Source organism: Pongo abelii, chromosome 10 (assembly GCF_028885655.2).
Source record: "Pongo abelii isolate AG06213 chromosome 10, NHGRI_mPonAbe1-v2.0_pri, whole genome shotgun sequence".
NCBI lineage: Eukaryota > Metazoa > Chordata > Mammalia > Primates > Hominidae > Pongo > Pongo abelii.
In genome coordinates this window covers 97,809,472-97,825,682 of record NC_071995.2, presented here as the reverse complement: position 1 = coordinate 97,825,682, position 16,211 = coordinate 97,809,472, and the positions used below count along the sequence as shown (strand labels likewise).

The 16,211-nt window shown below is 36.1% G+C and overlaps 1 protein-coding gene across 5 annotated transcripts in view; it reads left to right on the top strand.

Annotated features, from left to right (window-relative positions):
• Positions 1 to 16,211, top strand: part of ANKS1B (ankyrin repeat and sterile alpha motif domain containing 1B) — a 1,278,065-nt gene that overhangs the window by 744,589 nt on the left and 517,265 nt on the right. The window lies entirely within an intron of this gene.

Below are 16,211 nucleotides of genomic sequence, written 5' to 3'. Positions count from 1 at the left end.
CCAGCCAAGGTGTGCAAGACCACAGTAAGTCATTTTCAGATATGTAATTGTATTAGTCCATTCTCACACTGATATAAAGATACTACCCAAGACTGGGTAATTTATAAAGAAAAGAGGTTTAGTTGACTCACAGTTTCACGTGACTAGGGAGGCCTCAGGAAACTTAATAATCATAACAGAAGGGGAAGCAAGCATGTCTTACATGGCAGCAGGCAAGAGAGAGTGACTGTGTGTGTAGGAGGAGCTGTCAAGCACTTATAAAACCGTCATATCTCATGAGAACTCACTCACTGTCATGAGAACAACATGGGGAAAACCACCCCCATGATCCAATCAAGTGGGGATTACAATTCGAGATGAGATTTGGGTAGGGACACAGAGCCAAACCATATCAGTAATTTAGAAAACAACCTATCTCTTTGAAGTAATTGCTCAAAGATATACTTCAGTTGATCAAGGGATAAATAAATTCTCAAGAATGGGCAAGGGAAATAGTAGCATAAAGGATTCTAGAATGTAAAATAAAGGTTGTAAAACATAAAATGTTTTCAAATAATTGTTCTCAATATTGTTGTAACACTATAAATCTAAAAGAAATTGAAAAGAGAAGGTATAAAATATACAGTAATATAGTATCAGCACTTTACAACCCAGATTATTTTAATATAAATTGGAAAACGGGGCGTGGGCATGAGTGGGGAGTCAGGGGAACAGAGATAACAAGTCTGCTAATTCCCTCATTTTAGAAGTGCAAATGATTTAACAGTAAGGAGCATGAGTACCTTGTTCATGTGCTTCTCCACTACTTAGTAACCCTGTAACCCTGATTGGTTACTTAACATCTAAGCATTCAACTCCTCACCTATGAAATGGGAATACCATAATACCCCAGAGTATTATGGGGTATTATGTGAGGGAACATTGTGTGGGAATGAAATCAGATAATGCATCTGAAATACTTAACACCTATAAGCACTTAGTAATATTAGCTATTAACTTATCAAGAGAGAAACAAAAATTTACTCATGAAAACAGATAAAACAGGTCCGAAGATTATTTTGGTAACATAAAAGTAATGACTAACAAAAACTCACACACACACACACACATTCCCCTAGTCACTATAAAACACCAAATGTACTTTATAAAAAGAGAGAAACAAAATCAAATGTATCAGTTCTTTGAATATTTCAAGGATTGATATGATACAAATAAACGTCTCAATTTTTTAGACAAAAAATTTTTAGACAAATATGTCTCAATTTTTTAAGTGAGATTTAAATTTTTTTTAATTACATAAACAGAGTGATCTTATTTTCATTGGGGGACAATAATGTCCATAAAAAACAAAAGAAAAAAATATGAAAATGTTAATAGTAACTTTCATTAGGTGTTGGAATTATGAGTGTCTTTCTTCTCTCTTTACTTTCACTAATAACTAGAATGAACATATATTATTTTATAAACAGAATAAAGGGTTATTTTATTTTAAAGTCACTTATTGTTAATCACTGTTAACATTTAGCTATGTTAATATCACTCTTGAATTTTTCTTCACATGCAAATATCTATATATTTATTTCACCCCATCAGTCAAAGAATGTTTATTGATTATCCACTATGTTCCAGGCTTTGTCCTAATTTCTGGATATAGCAATGAAATGATAGGGACAAAAATGTCTCTCCTCCTAAGATAGCATAAATAAGTAAAATATATATATTTTTATATTTATAGGCGTCATGGAGTAACTATAAAGCAGGGAAGGGAATAAGAATTAGTGGTTGCCATTTAAAATGGTGTGATCCATGGAGGCCTTATTGAAAAAATTATGAAGTAAGGTTTCATTAGGAATAAATATTTGAAGAAGGTGTTGGAGCGGGGGCTACTTCCTAAGCGAAGAGAATCCCAGGCAGAAAAAACAAGTACAAAGGTCATGACCCAGAAGAATGCCTAATGCATTGGAGTAACAGCAAGAGGCAGTATAGCTAGATGTCAATTAAGGGAAAAGGAGTGTAGTAGGAGCTTATTTTATTTGAGAATTGGGGCAGAGTATCCACAGGTCTGAGATCACGTATGGCCTCACAGGTTATTGTAAGGATCCTGGCTTTTACTCAGAGTGGATCAAGGTGCCATTGAAGAGTTTTGAGCAGAGGAGTGACATGATTTGCCTTAGTTTTACTAAGATAACTCTGACTTCTATGTTGAGAATTGCCTGTGAGGTGCAAAAATGAAAGCTAGGAGATGGTTAGGAGGCTGCTACAATAATCCAGGGAGAAAAGGACAAGTGAGGCATAGGCAGGTTGCAGTTATATTTTAAAGGTAGAGCCACCAGGATTCGCTGTGTGATTGGGTGTGGGGTGTGAGGGAAAAGGAGGCATAGGATATACAAGTCTGGAGTTTGGGGGAGAAGTCAGGTTGAAAATAGAAACTTGGGTGTTGTAGTTGTTTCAGTAATATGTTAAACCCTGAGGCCAGCAAAGGAATTAATGTAAACAGAAAATGTAAACAGGAAAGAGGTCCCAGTATGCCAAGCCCTGGAGCACTTGAATGCTTACACATTTGGAAACAGAAGGAATGAGCAGAGAATGAGAAGGAACAGCCTAGGAGGTAGGATGAAAACCAGAAGAGTGTGGTATCTTGGGAGTTAATGAAAGTGTTTCATCTAAGAGGTGATAATCTATATCAGTTGTATAGCTGGTGGGTCAAGTAAGATGAGAGTTATGAATGTTCATTTCAGGAAGGTAGAGATTTTGCTGATATTGTTAAGGGCTATTCTGTGGAGGTAGGTGGAACAAAAGCCTATTTGGAGTAGATTTAAGAGACTAGCATTTAAGAGACTTTTCTTTTGCAGAGCTAGAACACCACTTTCCATATTTTCTTACTTTAGGTTAATATTTCTCTTCCTGTGTTAAAGAGGTAGAAATTGTCATTTGATTGCATTTAGTTTTTTCCTATGCATGGAAAATTACATGAGGCCCCAACCTGAAAATTTCTGTGAGATAGCTGCTAAATGAATATGTCATTTACCAACACCTCAGCCAAAGTGGATCTTTCCAGCTTCTGTGATCATGAAAAACCCAAGCAAATCTATGGGCCTTTTGTTTAGGCTCTCTGGCTGCTATCTTTACAATGCCTTCTTTAATTGGTTGAAGGGTCATGTGAAAGATAGCCATAAATGATCGATTTTCTAAGCCATTTTACATACATTTAAAGCATATTTTGTTCTTCTCTCTGAATCAGATGGAAACATTCGCAGAGTTGAACATCATTGTTGCCATGGCTATAGCACCAAAGCCTTATAGAGGATTTTTGTTTTACATTGGATATCTCTTACCATAGCAACAGCAAAGTTGATTTAAAACATACTCCCTAGATATAATTTATCTTTAACGTTTCTGTATATTTTCTATGGTGTATCTTGTTAATAGTATTACACTTTTGATAACTCTCCTGCTCTTTTGAAATGAAGTATCTCTTGAGATACGTATGAGAAAAATCTAGGCTGTTCATTGCTTACAGGAATAGAAAACTCACAGGATACATTTGAATCCATTACATTCTCAGAGCTTTTACTGAGGACATTTGGGTGACTTTGAATTCAAATTCAAGGTATAACTTTTGAAAATTGAATCGGAGTGGTTATTCATTTTAGAGTATTAAAAATAGTTTCTGTCCCTTTTATATTACAAAATCACTTCCTTTTTTATTTAAAGATCATAAATCTTTTTTTGTTTTATTTCTTCAGAATAGTTCTTTTTTCACATTCATAATCCATTGGGATAGTATATAAATGGGAAGTTATTAAAATAAGTTAAACCAAAGGACCAACACTCTTGGAAACAACAGACTTGAGTTAAAGAGGCTATTTCCTCTCTTCCCCCAATATAGTCTCTTCTGTTGAGGAAAATACATGGTTACAGTGACTGCGGTATTACAAAGAAATACATTTTGGTAAGAGAGAAACAAAACCTCTTGGTTCTGATGTAGTTATTCACTAGACACCATTTATTCATCTGGCTCTAGGCTATGGGAATTACTCTTAGCACAGAACTCTCTTTGAAATCCTTAACTCCCTAGGGAGGCAGAGATAGCTGAGAAACTGCCCCTATGAACTTGGCTTATACATGGGAAACAAAGAAGTTAGTGGTTGAGGGTAACAGAGGAAAGACGTGTGGGAAGGGTGAATGTCGCTGGCTTCCTTTGCTTGCAACAGGAGCTTCTTTCAATGCAAAGTGCATGCCAAGACAGATCAGGCACTCTACCAAAAAGATACAATAATTTAGTAATGCAGTCTGCCCAGGCAGCTTAGCAGCTGGAAATGAGGGAGCCTTGGGATTTGCTATAAACGGTGGGGAAATTGACTGATAGCCTCTCTCCTGTACTGAGCAAAGGGAGCAAGAGAAAAGATTATAAATGTTTGAAATCAGAGCCAAACAGCATGGTCTGTTGTCCAAGAGCTGTCAGAATGTCAGCATTCTCTGGCTTCCGCAGTAAATGCTGAGTTTGGCAGAGTGTAGGGCTAATAGACTAGGAAACAACAGAGCTTACCTGGGTGGCTTTTCAGAAAGGCAGCTGCCAGTCTTAAGTTGCTTAGAAGAGGGAATTTTATTACATGCTCTATCTAACACCATTCAGCATCTAAGCATACCAGCAATCTTTGGGCTAATTGTGCAATCAGAATAAATACCCAAAGATCACTACTGATACCTGGAAAGAGGCCCACTGGGTGGTTTTCAAACTCCAGTGATACTTGGATAGGACACTCCAGTGGATGGTGCATTGTACTGATGCCATAGGAGGTTCTAGGGTAATCCGACACAAAGCATCATGATGTATCGGAAAAAAGCAGGCTTTCCATTAGCCAGATTTATGTCTCATACTGGCTCCTCTGTTCACTAGCTATCTAATTCCTCATCAGTGCAAATGCCATAATACCTACTTCAGAGACTTTTGTGAGGATTAAATGAGATAGAATGACCTTGAACATAGAAGGCGCACAATACCTATTGGTGGGTTCCCCTTACCTAGTATGGAATCTTGGTCTTTGTAATTTTTGAAATAAATTCCTTTCCAGAAAATTGGAGTTTGCTTAAATTAATTTCTTGTATGTTTGGAAACTATAATTGATTTTTTTTACATTGGGGAATTAAGGGAATGTCAGTTCTATATAGTTTCCTCTGTGGCTCATTGTTACTTGTTTGACTCACACTTCTATCTCAATGTGAAAGTGACCTGGAAAGTGAGCTGGAAAATATTTTCTCAATATTTGGAAAAAAATGAATGTACTAGCTCATCACGTAAGTTTACATTATAAGTAAAAAAAAAAAAAAAAAACCAAGTGGATAATATTTCTCCCTAATATTTCTGAAACCCAGCACTCTTTTAAAAGCTTGTTGAGACAGGTTGACAGTATATATTATTAAAGTTTAGCTCCTTGCTATCTTTAGTCAAATCAAGTTGATCTAGGATTTATGTACAAAACACACTCTATGATTATTTTGCATGCTTATTTTTTTAAATGAAGATCATAGACTACTTGGAATTCTTTAAAAATACCAAACCTCCATTAGTTTCTTTTGTGTTCTTTATAAATATACTTTTTAGGGGGATCTTATTTTAAAAGGATTTGCTTTATTTGAGGCCATAATTAATTAAAATAAGCTTGTTCTTCATTTATATAATTCTCAGGATAATTTATTGATTATATATTACATTACAAGGCACAAACATGCAGGGCAAGGCATGTTATTATTAACCATACCTATGTAGTAGGGTACAAATCATTTAAAGAGTCATATTAAAAACTTTTGAGTCCTAATAAACTGTTTTTTTTGAAGTGAAATTGTCACAAATGTACATTTTTAAATAAAAATATTATGCTTCAAAGTATTATGTCAGTCTAGGTACTCTGAGAGATCTTTCTGCAGCAGAACAAATATATTCTGAATAAGACATGTTCTTGAGACATTGCCTGCTCCAGTGACTCTTGCTCTCTAAAAACGTCTGATAGAAGAGAAGGAGGGCTGATGTTGTTCTGAGTGCAGATGGGAATAATAGTGTTGCTATTTGGGACACTGTTCCCTGGCTCAGCTGGAAGGCTGGAAGGCTGAGTCAACACAGCTCAGGGAAGCCCAAGGTTTTCTCTCTGCAGAAAACCTTCCCTGATGAGATTGACAAGCTTCCATAGATTAAAATCAAGTAATAAAGTTAATAATAAATTCTTTCTAAATACCTTGAAAAGCAAACCACTATAAGTAGATATCGACAAAAATAACACAGACATATTTAGCACTCAATGACTATAGGTATTATTACTGGAAATAGGAAATAAGAAATAGAACCACTATATATAAACAAAATATTTAAATAAATAATATGCCTTATCATTAAAATGAGTAAAAAATGATGACTATAAGTAAATAACAGGAAAATTTGAAAAATAAATGGCATTTTCAGATATGAAAAATTTAATACTTGAGATTACTTTTAAAATCCTAAATGAATAGGCTAAATAGCAGATTATGCACAGATGAAGAGAAAATTGATGAACTGAAGGATACATTTGAAAAAAATTCCCCAAAATGTATCACAGAGGGGCAAAGAGGCAGAAAATTTGGAAGGTATGAAGAGATATGAAGTATGGAATGAGAAGATTAACTTTGAATCAGAGACTCGGGATGAAATAATTTTTTTTTTTTTTTTTGAGACAGAGTCTCGCTCTGTTGCCCCAGCTGGAGTGCAGTGGCGCCATCTTGGCTCACTGCAAGCTCCGCCTCTGGGGTTCACGCCATTCTCCTGCCTCAGCCTCCTGAGTAGCTGGGACTACAGGCGCCTGCCACAACACCCGGCTAATTTTTTGTATTTTTAGTAGAGACTGGATTTCACTGTGTTAGCCAGGATGGTCTCGATCTCCTGACCTCGTGATCCACCCGTCTCAGGCTCCCAAAGTGCTGGGATTACAGGTGTGAGCCACCGCGCCCGGCTGGGATGAAATAATTAAAAAAAAAAAAAAAATGTAGGAGAGGACATTTTTTGATGGATAATGGCTGATTTTTTTCCAAATTGATAAAAATATGGATTCACAGGTCCAGAAAACACACTGTATTCCAAGCAGGATAAATAAACAGAAATCCATAGTGAGACACATTATCGTGAAATTGAAAAATACAGAGATTTTCAAACCAGGTGGAGAGAAAGGATGGATCACCCATAAGAAAGACAGGTATTATGATAGCAGAATTATCAAGGAAAGATGAAAGTCACAAAAAAGTGGAATAATTTCTTCAAACTGTGAGAGAAAATAACTATCAACCTAAAATTATGAATTTTAAATAAATGAGAGTAAAATAGAAAGATATTCACAGTTGAAAACTAGAGCACTGACCACCAGAGACCTGTATAAAAGGAAATTCTAAAGAATAACTTTAAGAAGGAAAATGATCTCAGGCCATTCTGAGGAAGGAATTGTGAGTAAATAAAATGGCAAACATGTAAACCAATTGAAATTTAAAAGTGGTCTGAATAAAATAATAACACCTGATTTGTAAAGCAAACAAAAATAATTAAAACACTGACAACAATATTTATTATAGAAGAAGTAATTGAATGTAAAATGCTCTGAAGTTTTTACATTGTTTAGGAAGGAAGTGGATAAGGTATTATTTAACTTTAGACTTTTTTCTTTTTTCTTTTTTTTTGAGATGGAGTCTCACTCTGTCACCCAGGCTGGAGTGCAGTGACACAAACTCGGTACACTGCAACCTCCAACTCCTTGGTTCAAGCGATTCTCCCGCTTCAGCCTCCCGAGTAGCTGGGATTATAGGCATGCACCACCAAAGCCAGTTAATTTTTGTATTTTTAGTAGAGACAGGGTTTCACCATGTTGGCCAGATATAATATAGATATATTTCATAGGAAAAAACATAAGTCTCCTAATATTAGATTTCAACACACCTCACTCAATGGAACAGTTTAAGAGTTCCATTAATAAATTTAATCTGACATAATGCAAAGAGCTTTGTATTCAACAATTAGAGAATACATGTAATTCTCATGCAACAGTCACAAAAAGTGATCTTGACTTGACTATAAGCAAGTTTCAACATGTCAAAGACTCATATTCATACACACTATATTTTCTAAAAATGATTAAGTTAAATTAAGATTCCCATATATATCCCCATATATTTATGAATTTAAATACATGTTTCTAAATAAGTCATGAGAAATGAGTTAAAGGAGATGCCATAATACTAACTTAAAAACCTTTAAAGTTAAACAAAAATATAAATGCTAAATATCAAATGTGATGAATGCAGCATAAAATGGAACTTAGAAATTTTAAATGTTTATATTAGAAAAGAAGAAATGCTGAAGACTAATGAGGCTAATGCCAACTTAAGAAATTTTGTAAGAAATAATAGAATAAATCCAGAAAAGGCATAGAAAGAAAATAGTAAAGGACAGAAATGAATGAAATAGAAAACAAATATGTAATATTAATTCACAAAGCCAGAAGTGGAATCATTGGTGACACTAAAAAAATGGATGCACTTTCCAGTCAAAATGATCAAGATAAAAAGGCACAAATAAACCTATTAGGAAAGAAAAGGGGGTAAATCTACAGATACAAAAAACCGTTCAAAGGTTAGGAAAGAAGAATGAATAGTTTTGTACCAGTGAATTTTAATACTGAGAAAAATTAGACAAATTCTAGATAATTATAACTTTAAAAAACTTCAAAAAGGTATAGAGACTCCAGATAGTTCTATACTAAATAAATTTAATGAATAATTTGAAATCTTTCCACAAAGAATATGTTGAGTCCGGATGATTTTAAAGGTAAAGTAAATATAAAGGCTTTCAAGAAACATATCGTTCCAATCTTATATAAACTCTTCTAGGGAACTGGAAATTTTCCCCAGCTATTTCTATGAGGTGAGTAATCATGTAAAAACTAGACAGAATAAAAAAGGTAAAACCAAAGGCCTATTTCTTTCATGAACATAGATGCAAAGATCCCAAAGTACTAACAAACCAAATCTAGCAGGATGCCAAAAAGAAAGTTCATTATGACCACCCTGAGTTTATCCTATTCGTATCCCACTGATATCTAATGTTTAACATTAGAGAATGCACAAATGTCATTCACACTAACAGAGTAAAGGAGAAAAATTACATAACTGAACAGATGCAGAAAAACATTTTTTATAAACTCAATATCTAGTCACAATTAAAATTCTCAGCAACCTTAGAAGATAAGACATTTAACTTAATAAATGGCATCTACCCAAAACTTAGAGCAAACATTATTTTTAAGATGAGATTACTGTTCTCAGTTCTTTACTCTCTTCTTCTGCCATGGTACATTGCAGTGCGGTAGCATAGGTGGCCATTTACATCCTCACTCCATTTACTTTAGGTTTAGACATATGACTTTCTTCTGTCAAGAGGTAATAGCGTGCCAGTTCATACAGCTGAGATAGAAAGAGGCATCACATATTTCCACTGTGAAAAGACACATCATGTAGCCTCTGAACAACTCTGCTGTGCACTCATGAGATAATGAAAGTGAAATGGGCAAATAATGTCTTAGTATTAGTCTGAAAATTGTTTTGACCTCATGAAACTTCTGAAATAATCTTGGAGACCCCAAGCATCCCTGGACTACACTTTGATAACTATTAATTTAGTGTATATTTTCTACAGGTAAGTACATTCTTACACAACCACAGTACAACCAAATAATAAAGTTAATACATCACTAGCATCTATTCCTCAGACCTCCTTCAAGATTTGCTGGTTTCCCCAATAGTATTGTTTATGATCAAAGGATCTAGTTCAGGATCACACGTTGCATTTAGTTGTAATGTCTCCTTAGTCTTCTTCAACCTGGAAGTGTTCCTTTGACTTTCTTTGACTTTCATGACCTTGACACTTTTGAAGATTACAGGCCAATTATTTTGTAGAATGGCCCACAAATTGGATTTCTCTGATATTTCTGATATTCCTATATAATTAGATTTAGGTTGTACATCTTTGGCAGGAAAATCCAAAAGTGATTCTGCATTTTTCTCATTGCATCTTTACCACACTGGATATGATTTTGATTTGTTCCATTACTGGTATTGTTCACTTTGATCATTTGATTAAGATAGGGTCTCCCAGATTTCTTCACTATAGAGTGTCTCTTTTTCCTCTTTCTAATTAATAAGTATTTTGTGGGGATGCAATTTGAAATTATTTAAGATTCCCATTCCTAGTCGAACTTTTAAATCATTTATCTATTTATGGGCTCATGTCTTTCTATTTTATTCAATGGATTATAATCCATTACTGTCATTTATTTTGTTCCTAAAATTGCCCTCTATCTGAATCTTTTTTATTTCCCATGTTTAATGTGCAGGGATGTCATGGATTAGGAAGAGGTTCCTGTATGGGAGCAGGGATAAGCCACAGTAGCCATGAGCCCATCACATCTCAAGGGCCTTCTCCTTTGCAGTTACGATGAAGTATTAAGAAATACAGGTTTTTCTCTGCTTGATTCAGGAAGGCTTCCTGCTACTACCTCAGTGTTCTTGAGTTCCATGCACCTGCCTTCCAAAGTGGTGCTCTCACATCTGAACACTGTGCTTTGCTATTCTATTACATTCAAAGTCTCCCTCCACTGGACATCTGCCTGATGCCACCCCCACTGCCTTTTTTTTTTCTAGAGAAGGTCTCACTCTGTTGCCCAGACTAAGTGCAGTGGCGTGATCGAAGCTCTCTGCAGACTTGAACTTCTGGGCTCAAGCAATCCTCCCATCTCAGTCTCCTGAGTAGCTGGAACCCGCAGGCACTCATTACCATGCTTAAATTTTTTTAAAACATTTTTTGTACAGATGAGGTCTTGCTATGTTGCCCAGGCTGATCTCAAACTCCTGGGCTTAAGTGTTCCTCCCGCCTTGGCCTCCCAAACTGTTGGGGTTAGAGGTGTGAGCCACTGCACCTGGCCCCTACTGCCCCATTATATGAAATGTTTTTCTCCTTCACGTCTTTGGTGTTTTCACCCTGCTTAATTTATATTCTTCCCCCAGAAGTTTTTCTTCAGAGTGGATCTGTAGCCTACTACAAGTATACATTTATTGGAGATTTCTGATGTTCTCGAGGGAGTAAGCTACTTCCTGTGGTCTTGTTACAAGATGTGTACAAGTTCTGCTAGTTGTTCTCAAATTGTACTGCACACTCTCCTGCTTAGCACAAGACCCTCTCCTCTGGGAAATCAGTATCTGATGGCAATTTCTGGGTTCCATGGCTTGTAGGTGCCATTGAATTTCCCTTTCTCTTCAACACTATTGCTGCACCACTGCTGATTCAGTTCCGGATCCTGCTACTGTCATGTGATTTGGCTACACCCCTCTGTTTTTCAGGGCCATGGGGATTTCTTAATACTTAGCTTTACTGGAGATATCACCTGTAGTGTTTTTCCTTTATTTTGCTGTCATGTGCTCATTTTATTCTTTTACTATCCCCATGTCTTCTTTTTATGAGAATTGAGGTGAATAATTTAAAAAGAACACTATGCTGTTGTCATGTTCAGAAATACCAATTATCTTCTAAAAGTATAAGTCATATCACCCCAACCCTATTCCTACCTGCATCTCTGATTCGATCGCCAGCCATTCTACTAATCCCCTACCACTCTATTATAGCCACACTGGCTTTCTTACTGTTCTTCTTAGCCTTAGGGACTTTTCATATCTTCTTTCCTATGCCTTGAAATAATCCTCCCCCAAAACTTTGAATGATGTACACTTTCACAGTCATTTCTGTGTCTGCTTAATGTCAGCTCCTGAGAAAGACATTTCCTAATTGCCTTAGAGCATCTTCCTTTCATTTCTATCTCATTACTTTGCTTTATTTTTTTCACAGCATATACCGTCATCAGAAATTATAATATTTCTTGATTTGCCTGTAGTTGTCTTTTCTGCTGGAATGTAGGCACCATGAAGGCAGGACATTGCCTTTGACGCTGCTGAAACTTTGCCACCTGATATACAGGAAACATTTTATACATATTTGTGAAATAAATTCACAGTTTCTACTAATATCAACATCAGCCCCGGTATCCTTAAAAACAGGAAAAATTTTTATTTTCTAAAGCAGATGCAATGACCCAATAGACAAAAGTTATACTCTATAATAGAAAAAAGTAACTTGTTTTCTATAATTTTTCCATAACGTGAAATTTTGGATTTTATTGTTAATCAGGTGATTTATAGGTGACAAAAATCAGAGCAAAGATGGATAAACAGAGATTGAACTGCTTCCTATTGGACATTTACTCTGACATTTCTTTGAAATGCTGATGATGCCTTGAATAACTATCAGACTGGAGTTCATACATATTTAGTTCTGTACCTTGGCATGAAATATCCACTTATCAAAAGAGAAGTGTAAAATTAAATGAGACAAGTTATGACAACAGTTTAATCTATATATTTTTCCTCCGTTTTGTCTGAAGGGTAAGAAAACACAAAAAATTCTTTCCAAAGTATACTTTTTTAAAATATACAAACAGAAACAAAGGAGTAAATCCCACATGATTATTATGTCAAAATAATCTTTACTGAGTATCTAATACAGTTATTACTGTATTTCTTTGTAAAAATGAAACCCTACAGATTAAAAATTATTGTTATAATAATAGAAACATATTCTTAGTGTTCTATGCAGCATATATTGTTCTAACTGCTTTACTTCTTGCCATGGTCCAAATATTTGTGTTCTACCAAAATTCATATGTTGAAATCCCAACCCCCAAAGTGATGGTAATAGGAGGTGGGCCTTTTGGTAGGTAATTAAGTCATGACGACAGAGACCTTATAAGAGAGACTCCAGAGAACTCCTTTGCTCCCTCCACCATGTGAGGACCCAGGCAAGATGGTGCCCTCTATGAACCAGAAAATGAACCCTCTCCTGACCCCAAATCTGCTGGTGTCTTGATCTTGGACTACTCAGCCTCTAGGCCTGTGAGAAATAAATATCTGTTGTTTGTAAGCTACCCAGTTTATGAAATTTTGTTATATCAGCCCAAATGGACTAACACATTTATTATTCTATGATTTCATTCAATCTTCACAGCACTTTTAGGTATATTCTATTACTATCATCATTTTCCAGATGTGGAAATATAAACATTGCCAGAATTTATTTTGAAGAATATATTAATTCTTTAAAACTTGGGATATAGGTTGAATGAGTTATCTATTTTCATATATCAAACCATCCCAAACTTAATGGCCATTAATATTGCTCATGATCCTGGTGGGTGTCTTCTTCTGGCCTGGGAAAACCTCAGCTCCTCTTAGCTGTGCTTGCTGATGCATCGGTGGTATTGGCAGAATGGCCTGAGTTTGGTAGGCCCTAGATGGCCTCACTCACATAGGTGGAAGTTGGCTGGCTTTTGGTTGGGGTGACAGGACTGGCTGATGTATTAACCATGTCTTTTTATTTTCTATTTTATTTGTGTATTTTTATTTTTATGCTTTGGTCTCTTGGGCTCTTGCTGTGGACAGACTGCCCCTCCTAGGGCTAGCTAGTTCCTAGCGATAGTAAACAGCTCACCGGAGAGCATGCTTTTCTTATGCAAACTAACAATTGTAGAGCCCATACTCCCAATTACCTCCTTTATCTGGCTCTCACTCTCTAGGCCACTATTCATTCACCTGCTCTAATGACCAGACAACTAGGTACAGTTCTTATGCCCCAGAGTCTGCTGAAACTATTCAAACTAGCCATTCCTAAACCTGCTTATACCTGCTTTGTGTGTTTCTTTTCATGGAAACCATAATAAAGGCTCTTGCCCACAATCTCCCCTCACTTTGTCAGCCTCTTCCTGATGGACCCTGGTATTTCCCTGTGTGGCCCCTATAATGTGGCATGCCTCTCAGATCAATGAGTAGAGCATCTATCTTTCAATGGCAATTGTCTCCTGATCTGTTGGTTTCAACATACCTGAAAAATAATAAAACCTACATTTTGAAACAGCTGGGTAATGTGTCACCTCATCATCCAGCAGGCCAGCCTGGCTTGTTCACATGGTGTCAGGGTTCCAAGAGCAACAAGGGAACAAGTCTAATGCACACATGCTTTTCAGAGGTCTCTGCTTATATCACATTTGCTGCAGTCTGACTGAGCAGTACAAGGCACATGGCCACGCTGTGAGGGAGTCAGCGTGGGAGGACTGGATACGGGGAGGGCTGTGTCTGCAGGGAGCTGTGAGCAGACTGGGGCCATAACTGCAATCAATCCACCACACAGGCTTTCCAGGAGGCTTCATATCAACTTCTCATTTTCTTTGACTTGAATAATCTTTAGGATTTGGCCACTGGAAAAAGCAAGTAATATTTGTCTTTTCACCACTCTTGGCAGAAATGTTACCATCACAATGCTAAGAACTGCTATTCAAAAAACTAAGCTTTATAAGCTAACAATGAAATTATCTTTTACTTTGAGAAGTGACTGCTTGTGTCTAGAGGACTTGGACAGTGTAAAGCATTGTGGGGTGGTAATTATAGTCATTGTAGTCAAACTACAGAGGGGATGGTAACCTAATAATAATATTTGCAGAAAACTTTAAATAATATTACGCCCCTAAGATTCTCATTTTTCTAGATAATGAACATTGTCAGAAACTCTTTTGGCTGAGATTTACAGAATCTTTTTCCCACAATAGGCAAGCTCTTTTCGATTTTCCTTTCAAATTCAGACCCTTTATCCTTCTTCAGCAACTTTCAAAATGAAATTCTAAAACTTCCTTATTTCAGAATTCCTCCTTCCTACCACCTTAATCACCATTATTGTCACCCATACCAACCTGCTTATGTTGTAAAGCATTATGTGAGATCCAAGTAGCCTAGGAAAAAAAATGCGTTGGAACAAGATGCCGGCTCTTATTTTCTTCTTAGTGTTAGCTTATCTCCAAGAAGAAAACAAAACAAAACAAAGAAAAAGCTCTGATGCTTTTAGTCCACTTTTCCCAAATTCCAGATATAGTCATGAAGAGGAGAAGCATGTCTCTCTTTACAAAGAGCCTACTTGCTTGTCCTATGGATAAACCAACCCTAGATTTTTTAAAAGCTTATCTTTAATAGTAATATATTTGCAAGGCCAATGGATGTCAGAATCTGATAGACCTTAATTTGAATCTCAGCTTAATCACTTACTAGGTGGGGAAATGTCAGTGTCTTAAGTTGTGTAAGTGTTGGCTTTGACTTCTTAAAGATGCACATACTCAGTGATAAACTCTAGTCTTTAGAATTCAAAGCTGCCTTATCCCACTATCCACTCACTATTCTAGCCCTAGAATGGTCTCTGTTGTGAAAGGAAAACAAAATGGGGAGTTATCAAGACAGTGTGGCTATTTTAGAAACGGATGAGATTTTATTGTTTTGTTTTGTTTTTGTGAGAAGACAGTGAATGTAATAGTAGTAGATGGATGCAGATTGTTGCTTTTGTAGATTCATGTCTCTTGGATCTCTCTTCCTGTCACTCTTCTTTCTTCAATCTCAGGATGCTGGTAGATAGCTGGGCAGGCAGACATCTTCTCTTTGGAAAAATCAAGCAGGAACCAGGGTGAAATCTAGAGATACATAGCTAGGAATATACCTGCTTTTACCAGTTCCCAGGCAGAGAGCGGTATCGAGACCTGGGGCCAATCTTCACTATAAAGAGCAGATGTGTCTGTAGCATCTTCTGAGCCAGTGTCTAATGAGATTTATTATGGTTGCCAATTTCTTAAAAATATGAGAATTTGATATTTTGGCCATCTCTTTCCATCACAAAATAATAACTATTATTAATAATCACTTCATAGGATTGTTATGGGTGTCAAATGAGATGATATAATTCCTCATTCAGTGCCTAGTAAATAGCACTTACCCATTAAATGTTACTTGTTAATTTATAAAAATGTTAGTGTTTGGGGTTTATGGTAATAATTAACTTATTGAAAGTATGAATCAGCAAATCAACTTTGGATTTGTTGTCATTATGTACCACATTTACTATACTTTAGTTCTTTGCAGCAGTGAGTTATGGGCTTATCAGGTAATTTAAATTTTCATCTTGGCAATATTTAGCTATTGATATGAATTAAAAGAAACACTGAAAAAAGGACACTTACTTTCTTTGCTAAATTCTTTGGCCAGGTTTTTACACAGTATGTCTT